Raw genomic sequence first — 14,402 nt, forward strand, 5'->3', positions numbered from 1 at the left:
TAGAAACCTTGTAGGGAGTACAAATCTGCAAATCCAGTTCATGATTTCAGTAGTTTTTGTGCAAGATCTGCTTGATGATTATGAAGATATATTTCAATACTAGGTTTGCTTACAGCTTGGCAAGGTAGGAAAGTGAATTTGTACATGCTTGAGCTGAAATTTTCCTGGTACCAGGCTCTTCTATTGTTTAAATTTGCATTGCTGCCATACTTCATTAGAAATTATCTTCAAGAATACATCTACAGCAGGTGGTTCTTTGTATTGATAAATGGAAAATGGGCAAGGATTCTTTTCTGTTTCTTAATTGTGTTCAGCACACACAGTTTAGTTAAACTAAGGATCGTTCTATTTGCCCATGGACCTAGATTTGTGATTTATTTTCCTTTAAATTAATGACTATCTCTCTGTGTATTGGAGCCTGTTGACTTCAAAAAGTATAACTGCATCTAAAAATGTTACGTGGTCCTTTCCACTTAGTTGTATTTGAGATTTTTGCTCTTTTTCAGAAAAACATGTCTGCAGCAAAAAGGATGTCAAGCCCACGTGGTAGAGATGTTATTTTGCTTTTACTGTGTGCTTATTAACTATTGAAAACGGAATGTATTTTGATGAAAGTTGACAATGCTTACATACTAAATCACAAGCTTTATGTATTTTAAAGAATTAGCTAAGAGGATTGCTAGAATTGAAGAAATAAGTGGAATTGGTTTTGTTAATATTTGTTGCAGAAGCAATGTTGTTTATATTTCTTAATGTTTTTGTGCAACATATGTGTCTGTTCTAATTGCTTTTGGTTAATATAGAACATGCTTCTTCCAAGGAGCTGAACAAATAAACAAACAAAAAAGCTCCATGTGTTGTTAACACAGGTGAGGCTTTCAACAAATAATTGATCTTTGGCTTAATGTCTTAATCTTTGACAGCAGTAGGAGCTGTATTAAAGTACTTGTTGCAGGAAGCACGGCCGAAAGCATGGCAGACACCAGTAGAGTCAGATCATGCTCCATTTTATGGCCCGAATAGCCTAACTTTTATAGTGAACTTAACAGGGGCGGACAGTGTTTCACACAAGATTATTGGTCAAAATCACTCAGACAAACAACTACAAGAAAACAACCCCACCTGCAAGAAAACAACCCCCTTGTGATTAGCAGTCACGTAGACCTTGTCCTTGAAGCCAGCTGCTGGTAACAATATTTTTCTGAATTCCTCAATTGGGCGATGTGGGAACACTGTCATGGGAACTTCTCATAGTTGCCCTGGTAGCTTGGTTTGCTCAGCTACAGCAAGCCATGGGATTTTTGCTGTTTCAAAAAATCCCTCAACAAGTACTAAAACAGAGTCTGAGGTCTGAAAATTAATTTTATTAAATTAAATTGACTTTAATTATTAACTGTTTTATTGAGACACTAAGTCTATTTGTTTTGTTCTGGTTTTTGGACCTGGTGTGTGGGGCACTGCCTTGGCTCAGATTCCCTCTGTGTGGTTCCTAGCAGAAAGAGGCAGCCCAGGTTTTCCCTGTCCTGAATCAGAGTCCCCTTCATCGAAGGTTATGGTAACCTAGCCAATGGCTCTCTCCTGACCTAAGACCTTTTCTGAACAGATGTCACCTTCTCTTACCAGCTTGGTTATTTATGGAGGGTAACTGCACTAATTAGCTAGGGAAAATGCTGCGTGAGAAGCAAGGGGGAAGAGGTAGGGAGTGCTACACAGGGAACGAGTGAAATCTCACTGGCCTTCAGCAAGGGGGAACAGTGCTTCTTGTTTCCTCACTAAGCAGTTGACAACTCATAAAAAAGCATTTTACTTGATCAGCTTTTGCTTTAAAGAGCTATACCCTTTACAGTGAAGTAATTGATTAAAAAGATGGTGAACAGAAGACCACTTAGAACATGGAATTTAAGGGCATAGGTATGACAAGCAGTTACTGTGCTGTGAGGATGCTGGAGGGAAGGAGAAAGCATGGGAGTACATGGCAGGTGAACAAATAGGCTGTGGATGGTATGGAGCTGAGAAGTACATCATGTTCTAATGCAGTCTTAATAATGACTTCTGTGCTCTAAAAATGGATCAAATTGATGTGGATTTCAGGAAGCGAGTTGGGGTATGTTTCTTTGGTCTAATCTGTACAGATGCGGTGCATTGTTCTGTTAAATTTGTTTGAGCTCCATTTAAGTGTTAGGATCTTTGCATGGGCAGCTGAAAGAAGCAGGATGGGAGATAACTGAATGTCCAAAAATCAAGTGAGGAAAAGCAAAATTCTGTTTCTGCATTTCTATTAGCAGTAAGATGTTTTTTTTTCTCTCTCTCAAATGCCATGATGTTTGTCTCTTCTAATATTCCTGATTATCCTCTGTGCCTATTCACTTTAATCTTAGAAATTTATTTCCATTTATCATCATCTTTTTTTCCCCTCTGTCTTCCTCAAGCCTCTTTTTTTTCCCAAGGGTCCTTGTAGGATTTTTGGCTACAACCTTCCCTGCTACCTCTGCTATTTTTGCTCACTAACTTGTGATTGATGACTGTGCTTCTAAAGGTTACTCTTTAATTTCTACAGTCCTCCTGTCTGGCAGCACCCCAAAACACGTTCGGAATGGCTGGAGCTGAAAGGTGGAGGAATAGTTGTTAACATGTTTGCTTTAGGGTGGCCTTAAAGGGATAACAGTTAGCAGAACATCAACCTCTAAGACATATTATTTTTCATGTAAAGAAAAAAAAATTAAGCATGTATACCAATTGGAGTGGACCAGAAGTTTAGCAGTGTAACTTTTGTAATACCCTTCTACTTTTTATTCTTTTATTTTTTTTTTTTTTTGAGTAGTATTTAAAAGTTTGCTTCTATGATTTTTTTTTTTCCCATTACATTTTGTTTCATATTCCAACTACTCATTTATTTCATGTTCTTCTAAATCCTGTAGTAACTCTTATGACAGACAGCTTGCTTAAGAGAAATATAGGTAAGGCCATGGAGTTTGAAAATTGTTTTATTTTTTTATTTTTACAAGATTTTTTGAGACGGATGAGTATTATATGACAGTATTTACAGTACAGCTTTGAAGTAGGTTCTTCTAGTTTGAAGTAGGGCAAGATTTTTCATTCTGTAAACAATTGGTTTATTTCCTTTCACATAAAAAAATATACTTTTTTTTTTTTTTTTTTTCCCTTGGTAAAATACACACTAAATTAGCTTTATTTTCCAGTATGTTTTTTCTTGATTAATATTGATTTGGGGGAGATAGAACTCTTGTGCTTTATTTGCTTATGGAAAAGAAGAGGCCAGGCAGTACATGCTGCCTTCATTCGAGCTACAGCTGTAATTTACTAGTGATGTTAGTAATGGACTAAATGAACTGTCTGAACTTTGCACTCCTCAAATAAGATTCAATGAGCTTTTTCTAAGTTTGGAGAAGGAAGAAAATACTGGAAAATTGAGAGTGTGCTTTGCTGAATGAGAAGTAAATTTAACTTAGCGTATCTACATGCAGCCACATACATGCAGTTGAAATTTGACTCCTGCTTTTGACAGAATGAATGCATTTGATTCTGAAAATTTCAGCACTTCCAGGTTTTCTAGTATGGTTGGGTGAAAGTGCTAAAGAGGCTTAAACAAGCTAATGGTCTACCAGGTTGTGCAGTATAGTTCATGACTTGATTAGGGCAGGGTTTTTCATCATGTAGTGATTGAGTAGTATTGAGTGGTATATATTAACATCAAGAAGACCTGATTGAAGTATTTGTCATTTGAGTTGAAAGGGAACAGGGGAGAGACCTTCAGCTTTTTCAGTAGAGACAGATGTGATTGTATTAATTCTGCCCTGATAATTATACAATTCAACATTGTTTTTTTAAAAACAAAGTCTACCATGGATTTAGTTTCTGGCTGATCTCTACTGAATAAAATACGTAAGAGAATGGTAGATTTTTGTTGCAAACGGTAGCTTACCTGAGATTTTTTTGTTTGTTTAATTTACTTGATTTTAGGTTTTTCTCATGAGAAAGGGATGAAAAGAAATACAGGGATGTTTTATGTATTAAAGTATCCAAAACTGTTTTAACAACTGATAGATCCTCTCTGCCTCCTGTGATTCCAGGCTTCTGAGAAGTACCAAGAATTTGGAGATTCAAATCCTTTCACATGGTAGAAAGGTATACTTGGATGTGGTTTTTAATCTTTACACCTATTGAGCAAAACAATCTTTTTATTTGAGTTTATTTGAAGGACTAATGTGATTCTAGTATAGACTCAAAGGTGTTTTTTTTTGTTTTTTTTTTTTTTTTTTATGATTCCTGAAGCTGTATATTGAGGCTAGATACTGTTCTCACTTCAGATAAAAAGAACAATGGGTACCTTGTTAAGTGGTACTGGCATGATGAAAAGCAAGTTGCAACTATTTACATATTCCGATCTCAACTGACATTTCACTTGTGCCTTAGGAACTTTACAGAGCTCCCTCTTTACAAAAACTTTGGAAGCCCATCACTCATTTATTTAATCAGAAATCTTTTATATGCATAATGATACTATTTTACTCTTAGAAAAGATGCATTGAAGCCCAAAGCTCACTTTCCCTATGTAGATAAAATGATTCTTTGTTCTGGTCTATATTGTGGCCTGGGCAGTTATACCACAGTCCTCACTGACTGTGAATCAAGTTAAGTAGAGAAAAGAGAATTTAACTGCAATGTTTCTGTTCACAGGCTGCCCTGAGATCTGTTAATAGCATAACTGTAGCTACAGGGCTCTTGGTGAGTCCTTCTATTTAAAAGCTCCTCAGGGAAGAAGTATACCTATAAATACTGCCTAGAAGAATTAATTTGTTCAGAGTTTCGAAAGTAGGTCAATTTTTCTAATTGTGCTTCTTCCAAGAACTGTTCTGTCGTCATTGTTTTCCTTTCCATGTTTCCTTTCATGTGTGTGAGATTCTGATTTCGAGAAGCAAAGTGTTCTCCAGGATTTAAAAAGAGCAATGTTCATACCACAGATTCCTGATCAGGTATACATAGGGAAGTGGTAAAATGTAGTACCACAAGTAGTAACTTTGAAAATCTTGGGGAAAACAAAAGCCTCATTCACTTGTTTGGTATTTGATTAAACAGCTTAGGTATGCTTCCTGGTAGAGCAATCTGGGTATTACAACCAGTTGTAATATGAATGTGAAGCTCTCTAGACTCCTGAGGTTAAGCCTCCAACATTTGGGTGTAATCAGGATGTTCAAAGTATGCTGTTAGCCCTCTCACTGGCTGTGTGGAACAGGTGCATTTATTAAGCTGACATTCAATGCCCATAGGTGGCCTGATTTATTGTATGCACAGCATCCATGTGTATGTAGACTGTAAAGCTTGTAGTTGTGCAAGGGCCAATAGTCATATATTACGTTTAGAGAGGACTTGTCAGTTACCCAGTGTATTCCCAAGGTTTTAGAGAGTGCATTTCATGTGTAGATCGTTATGCCAATTATCTTCCTTCCAGAGACAGGGAAGGCAAAGCATGGGGACATTAAGTTACCTGCCTGAAGTCACAAGAGAGTCCACAGGCAGGAGCTGACTCCACATCTCATAAATCTCTTGTCTGTGTTATGCCCACTGAACCACAGTAAGACGTTCATGTTGACTGAGTTTAAGAACTTTGAAAGCGCTGCCTTGTTGTTATAGGCTCTGCCTTTCAGAGTGCTTTTAGACACCTTTTAAGCAATACAATAGATTATACTCTGAGAAAGGGGGAAGAACCCAGGTGCTTTTTCACTTGTACTAAAACACGTGTTCACACCCAGACGTAAAGTCCCATCCCAATGCAAATTTTACAGCTCAGGCTATTAAACCGTGAAAAAGAATTCATAATGGAAATGCTGACAGTCCCTTAATTACAGTGATTCTAGTAAAACCTGTAATAATAAGATAGCACCTAAGTTGGTTAAGCTGCTGTGTCAGCTGTCAGATCCAGACTCACAAAAATCCCTTTCTGAGTGGGGATTCGGTATAATGCCTTCCAAGGACATCCTGCATCTGCTGTTCCCAGTGAACGTCAGCTAATGCCTTTAACATCACTTTCCGATCATCTTGGCTGATGTCCTGCTGCTGGAAGTATGTCTTAACACAGCTGTAGTTGTCTCTGCTTCTTTGCAAGAAAAAAAACATTTCCTCAGACTGGGTAAAAGCTAGTGCTGTTCTAGGCAACTGGGGAATAATAAGCCAGGTAAAAGTAAAAATGGTAGTTGTTCTTTTTTTCTTTGTTGTTAGAAAGCTCATAGCACTGTAGAAGGCTGATACACCAGTGACCCTAATTTTATAACGTGTTCATTTTTCATTCTGCTGTGTGATAAACCAATACTTTTTCTAACTTACTTCAGAGTTTAGAAAATAGTCAATGAAATTAGATTTGAAGAGAGAAAGAGCCTTTAACTGGCATCATGTGTCTGAAAAGCTCAGCTGGGGAACAAAATCCTTTCCCAGGTATGCTGCCATCCAGAAGTGGGCACTGGGTTGCGCTCATTACCATAGGTAGACCACAGTTATTTTTAGTCTCTAACAACCAAGTGATATTCATCCTTTCTTTGCCAGATCATGAACACTTTGCCAGTAGAATACCCAATAATGCCAAACCAGTCATTTTAGATGAATATTTATTGGGTTTGGGTTTTCTAGCACATAAAAGCACACATGAATGTTTAGATGTGATTGGTACCTATTGTATTCCATTGTTACTAAAAATACTTCATTTTGGGTTAGTGATGAAACCTTTCTTGTCACTGTCTATCCAAGAATTTGTATAATTGCTCTTTAAATATCAGTGTCATCCACAACAAGACTTTTGGAGCAGGAAGAATAAAAAAAGAAATCACTGAAACAAGCAAATATCTTCTGCATTTGTCTAGGATTTCTAAAACATATTTCAAATATGGGATGAAAAAGCAGATTTTTTAGAATCATTTTGTGTAGAGAAGAGACCATCTGAGGTAACAGTCAGAATAGTGTTTGTATGTGTCTTCCAGGAGCTAATCTTTTTATAATGGCTTTTCTGATGGCTGTTCAGCCAACTGTATTGATCACTTCAGTGCTACTGAGACATACACTGTGCTTGGAGCATTGATTTGTGACATTATGAGACCTCTTTGGATAAATAGTCTTGTATAAAATAGATTTCGGTTTTATTTTTCAAGGGATGTATTTTTAAGTGGAGAAAAAAAAGGCATCACAAATATTCCAAAAATCAGTTTCATTTGATATTTATTAGTTATAAGGATTTAGTTAGCATTACATCATTTGTAAAGAATAAGCAAAAAAAAAATTATATATATATACTATATATTATATTACATACAATATATTACATATATAAATTATATACATATGTATTTATATATATATATATATGTATTTATAATATATATATATCTCCTAATAACAAGAAGTCGAGAACTAAGTGAAACAGTTTCTTTGGCTATCTTAGATGTGGAGGGAGCAAGTCTTTTTTTGTTGTTGTTTTTTTTTTTTTTTTTTTCTCCAGGTGGTTTCATAAATATGGCTGTAAGAATACAAACTCTTTTTTACTTTGTTATAAAAATAAATCTGTTTTTGATGACACTGGACATCATTTCCTGTTAATATTCATTTGGAGTGGGGAGCAATTAAAAAACGCTTAATAGAGATTTGAGGCTGGGAGCCTTAGGCTTGCATTCTCATAGACAGCTGGTCATACAGGTGAAGTCATTGAAACACTCTCTGAAGAATGACATCTGAGGCATCAGTAAGCTGCCTTTGACTTGCAAACGTTTCTATGCTGTTGTAAAAAACAGTAGGAAAGCCACGTTTACCTAGAGAGTCTAGCCTAGGCACACAGCATGCAGTTCATTGTTACTAACCTAAATAATGGTATTGATTTTTAGGTGCTAGGGAGTGTGTGCACCTGCACTGTTCGATTTGATAGCACTCAGTCATTTCTAGAGCTTTGATACTGATATCACCAAAATTACAGTTCAGATAGAGATATGCAGGTATCTCTGCCATGCCATAAAACTGCATACTGTCAACTGCTGTACAGTTTTTGTACTCTTCCTATGTTTGTCAGGTATCAATGGCTGTTGGGTACTGTGTAAATCTTACTAATAACACCAGCATTAAACACAGAACGTTAAAGAAACCTACTACTTTTGCCACTTAATGGTGGCAATGTGGCATCTCAAAATTCAGATCATAGCAAGAAAAATGCAAGGATAGGTCTTTCTCAATTTCTTTCAGCAATTTTAGCACTAGCTAACATATTTCAATTGTTTTAAAGTGCTCATCGTGAGATGTCAGTGGTGATCCATGAGTCTGGGAAGGCTCTTAACTTATGAAACCAGTTTGGCTGTCACATCTTCCTCTTTGAACTTAATCTGAAATCTGAATCCATTACTTTTTATTGCGTTCTGTTCTGAGTTGCTTATTTTCTTTTGCTTATCTATGATAGAGAAGGCTGAAATAAAACTGAAAGAAAAATAGCAAAAATGGTTAATCTTCAGGTGATAAGGATAATTATATGTTCCTTCTCTTATCTCATCTTTTCAATCCCCCCCCTCTGCACTGCCTGGAATTAGGCTTTTCACCTTTTTGGCCTGCACTTTCTTCCCGTTGCTTACTGCAGTGCTCAGATCACTGATGTAAAGAGCAAATGAGTTTTATTTTCAGTGCTCAGGAATTGGCAGTGGGAATTTCTTTGGTGAGGCAAATAGTGCATGTAGAGTCACATCTCTGACTTAAGCACTCTTGAAAGTCTGTACCGTGCTAGCTACTAAATGTGATGCTAATCTCTGGTCTAAACAAAACCTTGGCAACTTTGATTCATTTACTGTCTGTTTTGCTTTTGACTCTTTACCTTCTCTGGGGGGATGCCAGCCTACCCCTTGCTATGGAACATATCCAATTGGTAACATTGGTCCAGGTTGTGCCTAGAATATTTGGTACAAGCAGGTTAGAGAGATTTTGGGCTGAGTGGCCTCTGAGTGAGGCAGATAATGGGGAATTACCTCTAGTGAGTGTATGTGGACAGTGGGTTCTTGGTTCCACTTATGGAAGAACTGCGTTTCTGCCTAGCCTCACCAGTGCAGATTTCAGCCAAAGGTTTTGCTCTAAAAATTCTTTAATTGTTCTCATTCTTGAGATCTCTGACTCAATCCCAAGTATGCTGGCAGTCATAGCCACTATTGCGATAACAAGTGCTGCTGCGGGGGATGTCAAAGGATGTTGGTGTATTATATTGTCTTTTATGTAATAAAACAAGCAAACAAACAACAACAACAACAAAAAACAACAACAACAAACTATTGGGTAATTACCATCTGTGTTTCAGATAGAGTTCAGTGTGGTTGAACTTGTGAAGTGTGAACACGAACAAAGCTTCTTCTTATTTGGAAATGGAAGTGCTATAATGGCACACTTTGCCGTGTATGATTTGGGTAAATGGGCAAGCAAGGTATAATTGGCATTAATTAATCCGTCTTTGCATAAGGTGGTCTGAGTTGCACACTGCATTATTACATATCTTGTTGTGCCTCAGGTGGCTCCGGTTGTGAACTGTGGGCTATGTTCATGGCTGACATTTCATAGGACCATTGTGCTGAATCCTTCCAGGCTGATGCTGGCATTTCAGTTATGTCCATGTTACCTTCCTGTGGCACAGCTGTGGCCATCATTTCTTGGGGGTGTTGTAGCTATTCGTACCATTGTGCCCTCACTGCATCTGGCCTGTTATACTTACGTGTTTGTCAGCATACTGAACATTTCTTCCTTCCCCATAGTAAGAATGCCTCCATCCTTGGGAAGTAGAGGTCAGTTTGGCTTTTTACTGCCCAAAATAGTAAATTATAGCCAAATATGTTACACCTTCCAGTTGGGGTTACCCATGCATTTTAATCAGAATAATGAGAAGTCATCAGACGAGGAGCTTGTTAGAGGGATTTTACTTCTCTGGAGTAATTTTCCCTCCTTCAAAGAAGGAGACTAATTAAATGTTTCCTGTTTGGTATTGTGTTCCTGTATAGCCCATTCCTAAATGTGTGAATGACTTAAGTAAGTATTCCTGGCTAACCCTACAAGTCTTCCTGTCTCTCATTCAGTGTCACCTTTTTTGGCTGAGAGGTTGAGAGGATATCCTTCTGCTCTATTCAGCCCTGGTGACTCCACATCTGGAGCACTATGCCCATTTCTCCGCTTCCCAGTACAACAGGGACATGGAGTTCCTGGAGAGAGTCCAGCGGAGAGCTACAAAGATGATTGGGGGTCTGGAACATCTCTCTTAGTAGTAAGAGCTACTAACATTGAGTTATCTGTCACCTGGACATGTTTCTCACTGCACTGAAATTTCAGTGCCTCCAGGTATTGCTTTTCAGTTTCTTACAGCACCTGTTGCTTTTACTGCCTTTCCAGACACTCGCTGTACTGCCCTATTTCAGTCTTCCCTTTCCTCTCCCTTCCCTGTCCCCAGTGAATCTCAACTTCAGAAGTTGCAGAGGGAAATTCAGGTTTGTGCTGTTCATTCAATTCATCTGTTGTTTCTGTCCCTCAGAGCTTGAGGACTACAGTAGTCACTTTGGCTATTCATTCAAGAAGCTTTGGTTCTTTTAGATGTTCACGGTCTGAAGCTGGGGAGATGTTTTGGAGCAGGTTCCCAGTCATGCTGCAACAGGTGGACAAAGGTCAGGGCCACACCAGGAGCAGCTGTGCAGGTATGTGCCTTCTACTGCTGTCCCCAGCTTGAAAACTTCTCATAGCATAGACTGGCCTGAGCTTAGGACGGTCAGAGCAGGAGTCTTGAGAGCAGAGAATAATAAAAGCACAGACTGATCTCTTTTTTCCAACAACGTTTTATCCTTCCACAGCAACTTAAGCAATTGCAGATGACATGAATTGCTGATCAGGGCTAGGTTTAGCACCTCCGGATTTGCTGTTGCCATATAACTTCGGTTTGTCTGGAATACAGCAACTGAGTTACATGTATAGCAACTACAGATAGGTAACAGCTTAAAATCAGCTGCAAAAAGGTTGGTTGATGTTGACATCACATCTGGATTTTTACTAGTATCTTTGGCATGGACATTCCCAGTAGTGTTGTATTTTCAAGGGCTGAAAGATTTTTTTATTTTATTTTATTTTTTTTGGGGGGAGGGGCATAATATGCTATTTATAATGCTTTATTATATCAAATAACTTGTGGTTAAATTTTCAGTATAATCTCAATTGCCTGTTTAGCCATGACTTCTACAAAACTTTGGGAATACTTAAGTAGTTTGACTCCACCTCTGTTTTTAGTAACCTTCTTACTAAACCTCACTTTCCTTGGTACTTCCTATGCAACTGAAATTCCTGTGCATTTTGTTCCTTGTTTTATAATAAGCCATCTTCCTGGGCAAAGTTTAAAGTCTGAGTAGTTGGCTGCCTTCTCCATTTTATGGGTGTGTCTGCTTATTTGCTTCCAGCTTTCTTCAGGTACTCAATATAAAAGGAGATTTTTAAAGTTGAAGTCATGGTGGATCAAGAAGAGACCATAGCATGTAATATAACCTATTGGCTTGAATATTGTAAATATTTTCTTGCATAGTTTCCTCAAATCCAACATAGGCAGGTATGTCAAAGTGCCATGTGCATGCCTATGAAGTATTTGTATAAGAATTAAACTAATTTCAAGCAGTCACTCCAGCATCTGAACTTTGATCTGCTAATGACTTCCTCATTGAAAAATTGTGGAGCATTGAACTACTGTGCTTGGCAAATTCAGGCTGCTCTTCTGTCAAAGCTGAATAAGAGGGAAATGTATATTTTGTAATCCATTTCAAAGAAAATGTAAAAAGCAGAAGCTGTTGTAAAAGGAGCAGTAAGATGCTGAATAGCCTTTTTGTATGTTAAAAGCAGGTGAAACACAGTAGGACTAATCCCTGGTATACGATAGGTGCACTTGCATTTGTGTTAAATTAGATGATTCATCTGCTCATATAAACATAGGAGTGTTTCACACGCTGAAGAATGGGTAGTGGTAGAGGACTGGAGATAGTGGGAGTAGTAAGAGGTTCACAGATATATGAAATCATTTACATGTACTCATACATCTCATATTACTTACTACACCAGCACATGCAGGTTTTTGATGGGCATATTTTGATTGCAGAGTTTAGTACAGACATTCAGCACAGATTGTAAGTCTGATGCTGTAACCCAGAGTTTATTTTTTTAATTTTTTTTATATCAAAACAAAAGTAATTCTGAACCTATTTATTTTCTCTGGAGGTTAGCCTGTTACTGCCACTTAACCCAGAGAGAGAAAGATTTTCGTATACTGTTTGGTCTGTTGAATGAGTTAGAGCCATAGCTACGCATTCAGAAGGGGAAAAAACACAAGGACAAAGTGAACGGTGCAAAACATGGCAGTGCAAGCATGTGCTCAAGCTATGATACTCAATGCTACAGCAACTTTTGTGTAGTTAGTGCAAGAAGATGAACAGTGCAAGTACATCTCATGTTATGCTTTATTATCTAAATAGTGCTATATTCCCTTAGTCAGCAATTCCTGTTAAAATTGTACCATATGTTCTCAGAAAACAGCAGATGTACAGTCTAACAATTATCAACAGAACTTTCCCACTTGAGGATTTGGGATAATACCAAAATAATTCATAATTAACTTGTGCTCCATGCGTAAGGCAGATCTTCTGTTTGTTACTGTTTGTCCTCATTATTTGCTGTGCATACATGATATTTCAAAAGGGTTTGCCACTTGACAATTTTAGAGCTCTTACATAGACACTGCATTAAATCTTTTCAATAACCCTGAAAGGATTAGCCACTTTAATGCTAGAATGACGAGGTGACTTTCCCAAGATTGCACAAGGCACCCTAGAGATGCTGGGGGAAGACCACAGGTGTCTTGAAGGATAATGTTCCTGCCAAGACAGCCACAGCTGCAGAGCTGATGGAGAGCTGCCCAGGGGCACAGCATCTGCTCTTTTGAGAAGGTACCGTCTTGAAGGTAGTGCTGAATGGCAGTGTCTCTTCAGCCGCTTCACACTTTTGAGTACTATATATTTCATTAATAAAAGGAATTCCAGGTATTGGATTTTAATTCCAGTTTTCTCTGCTGATGGGTGTTGCTTGCTTTGTAACACCACTGAATGCTGAGAAGGTTGAAGGCAGGTATAAATTATGTCAGAATAGGATGCAAAATAATGGAAGCAGGGGAAATGGCCTGATTTCCACTGCAAGTTTTGATGGATCTTCTCAGCCCTGAAGTAGTCTGAAGGATACAATCTAAATTAAATTCTGCTGGAATAAGCCTTGCTGTGGGAAGGAGTTGACCAGCTTAAGAAAATAGATTTAAAAAAAAAAAAAAAACTAAAATTGTTCCAGCCTAGTTTTCCTGTACTGTTTGTTGTGAATACTATGTTAGCCTTTATATCCTCCTGAGAAATGTATTAATTAACTTCCCTTTTCCCAGTTTAGCCTCATTTCTATGGAAATGTGTATGTTGTTTATGAACCTTCCTTCAGTGGAAAATTATCTTATGACTTTCTTATATAGCCCTTTGTTAGAGAGGTATGTAATTTTACGGGGCTTTGATTCTTGAGTTCTTGAAAACAATGCCAAATCTGTAAGAAAAGGCAAAGGTTACCTCTTTCTATTCAATACTTTTAACCATTGAACTTTTTGTAGTAGTTTTGTCAAATGTCAGACTTTGATATCTTCTGTACAATGTGTTATGGTCTCTTTCTACAGTTTTTATTTACAGTGGATTAGATGTCCACTTGTTTCTTTTTCTCCATTCTTCTTCAGTCAAGCAATAATTGTCAAGTATTTCCTTAGAAATTCTGCAGTCTGTAGATGTTTGATCTGAGAACCAGTCAATGCCGAATACTTACTTTTTGATGTTCATAAAGTTATCAGAAGCACCATAAACGGGAACAAATGGCATGTTGGTTTTTTTTTTGGATGTGGACAAATTTCTAATAATTTGTTTCATACATCATACTTGTAGATAATTTTAGCTTATCCAGCCGCTGTAGTATTCAAAGTGTCCTGTGAGAATAAAACACAAGCAAAAAATCCTACCACTGTTCATTTGTATTTCTTGGTCATATCTGGATGAGTGATCAAACTGTGTAAGACTGAATTAGTTGTATCAGTATTCTGTACTTTCCCAGAGTATGCATTGTGGTTCTGGTGGTGAGGCATGGATATTTTTTTTCACTAGGAAGACAGTCATTAATTTTGGCATTCAGCAATATCTGTCTTTAACTTTTCTGTCTGCTAAAGACATTTGTTAATTTGACCTTCACTGTACTACTTGTTTTTCCAGGACAGTCAGGTAGCTATGGCTTTGAAAAACATCTGTTTTTCTTCTATGCTTTTTCTTCTAAGATTAAATCACCTTATTTGTATAA

General features: G+C 37.6%; 1 protein-coding gene across 6 annotated transcripts in view; it reads left to right on the top strand.

The window, feature by feature from the left end:
• Positions 1-14,402, top strand: part of CCSER1 (coiled-coil serine rich protein 1) — a 695,877-nt gene that overhangs the window by 82,787 nt on the left and 598,688 nt on the right. Inside the window, exon 1 of one of the 6 annotated variants that reach the window (XM_084516949.1) lies at positions 2,030-2,104. The exons of the other annotated variants lie outside the window; for them this stretch is intronic. The gene's annotated coding sequence lies outside the window, so the exon portion shown is untranslated. Of the gene's footprint in view, positions 1-2,029; positions 2,105-14,402 lie in introns of those variants that run through there. 6 annotated transcript variants of the gene reach the window in all.

Source organism: Aythya ferina (genome assembly GCF_964211825.1).
Source record: "Aythya ferina genome assembly, chromosome: 4".
Taxonomy (NCBI): Eukaryota; Metazoa; Chordata; class Aves; order Anseriformes; family Anatidae; genus Aythya; species Aythya ferina.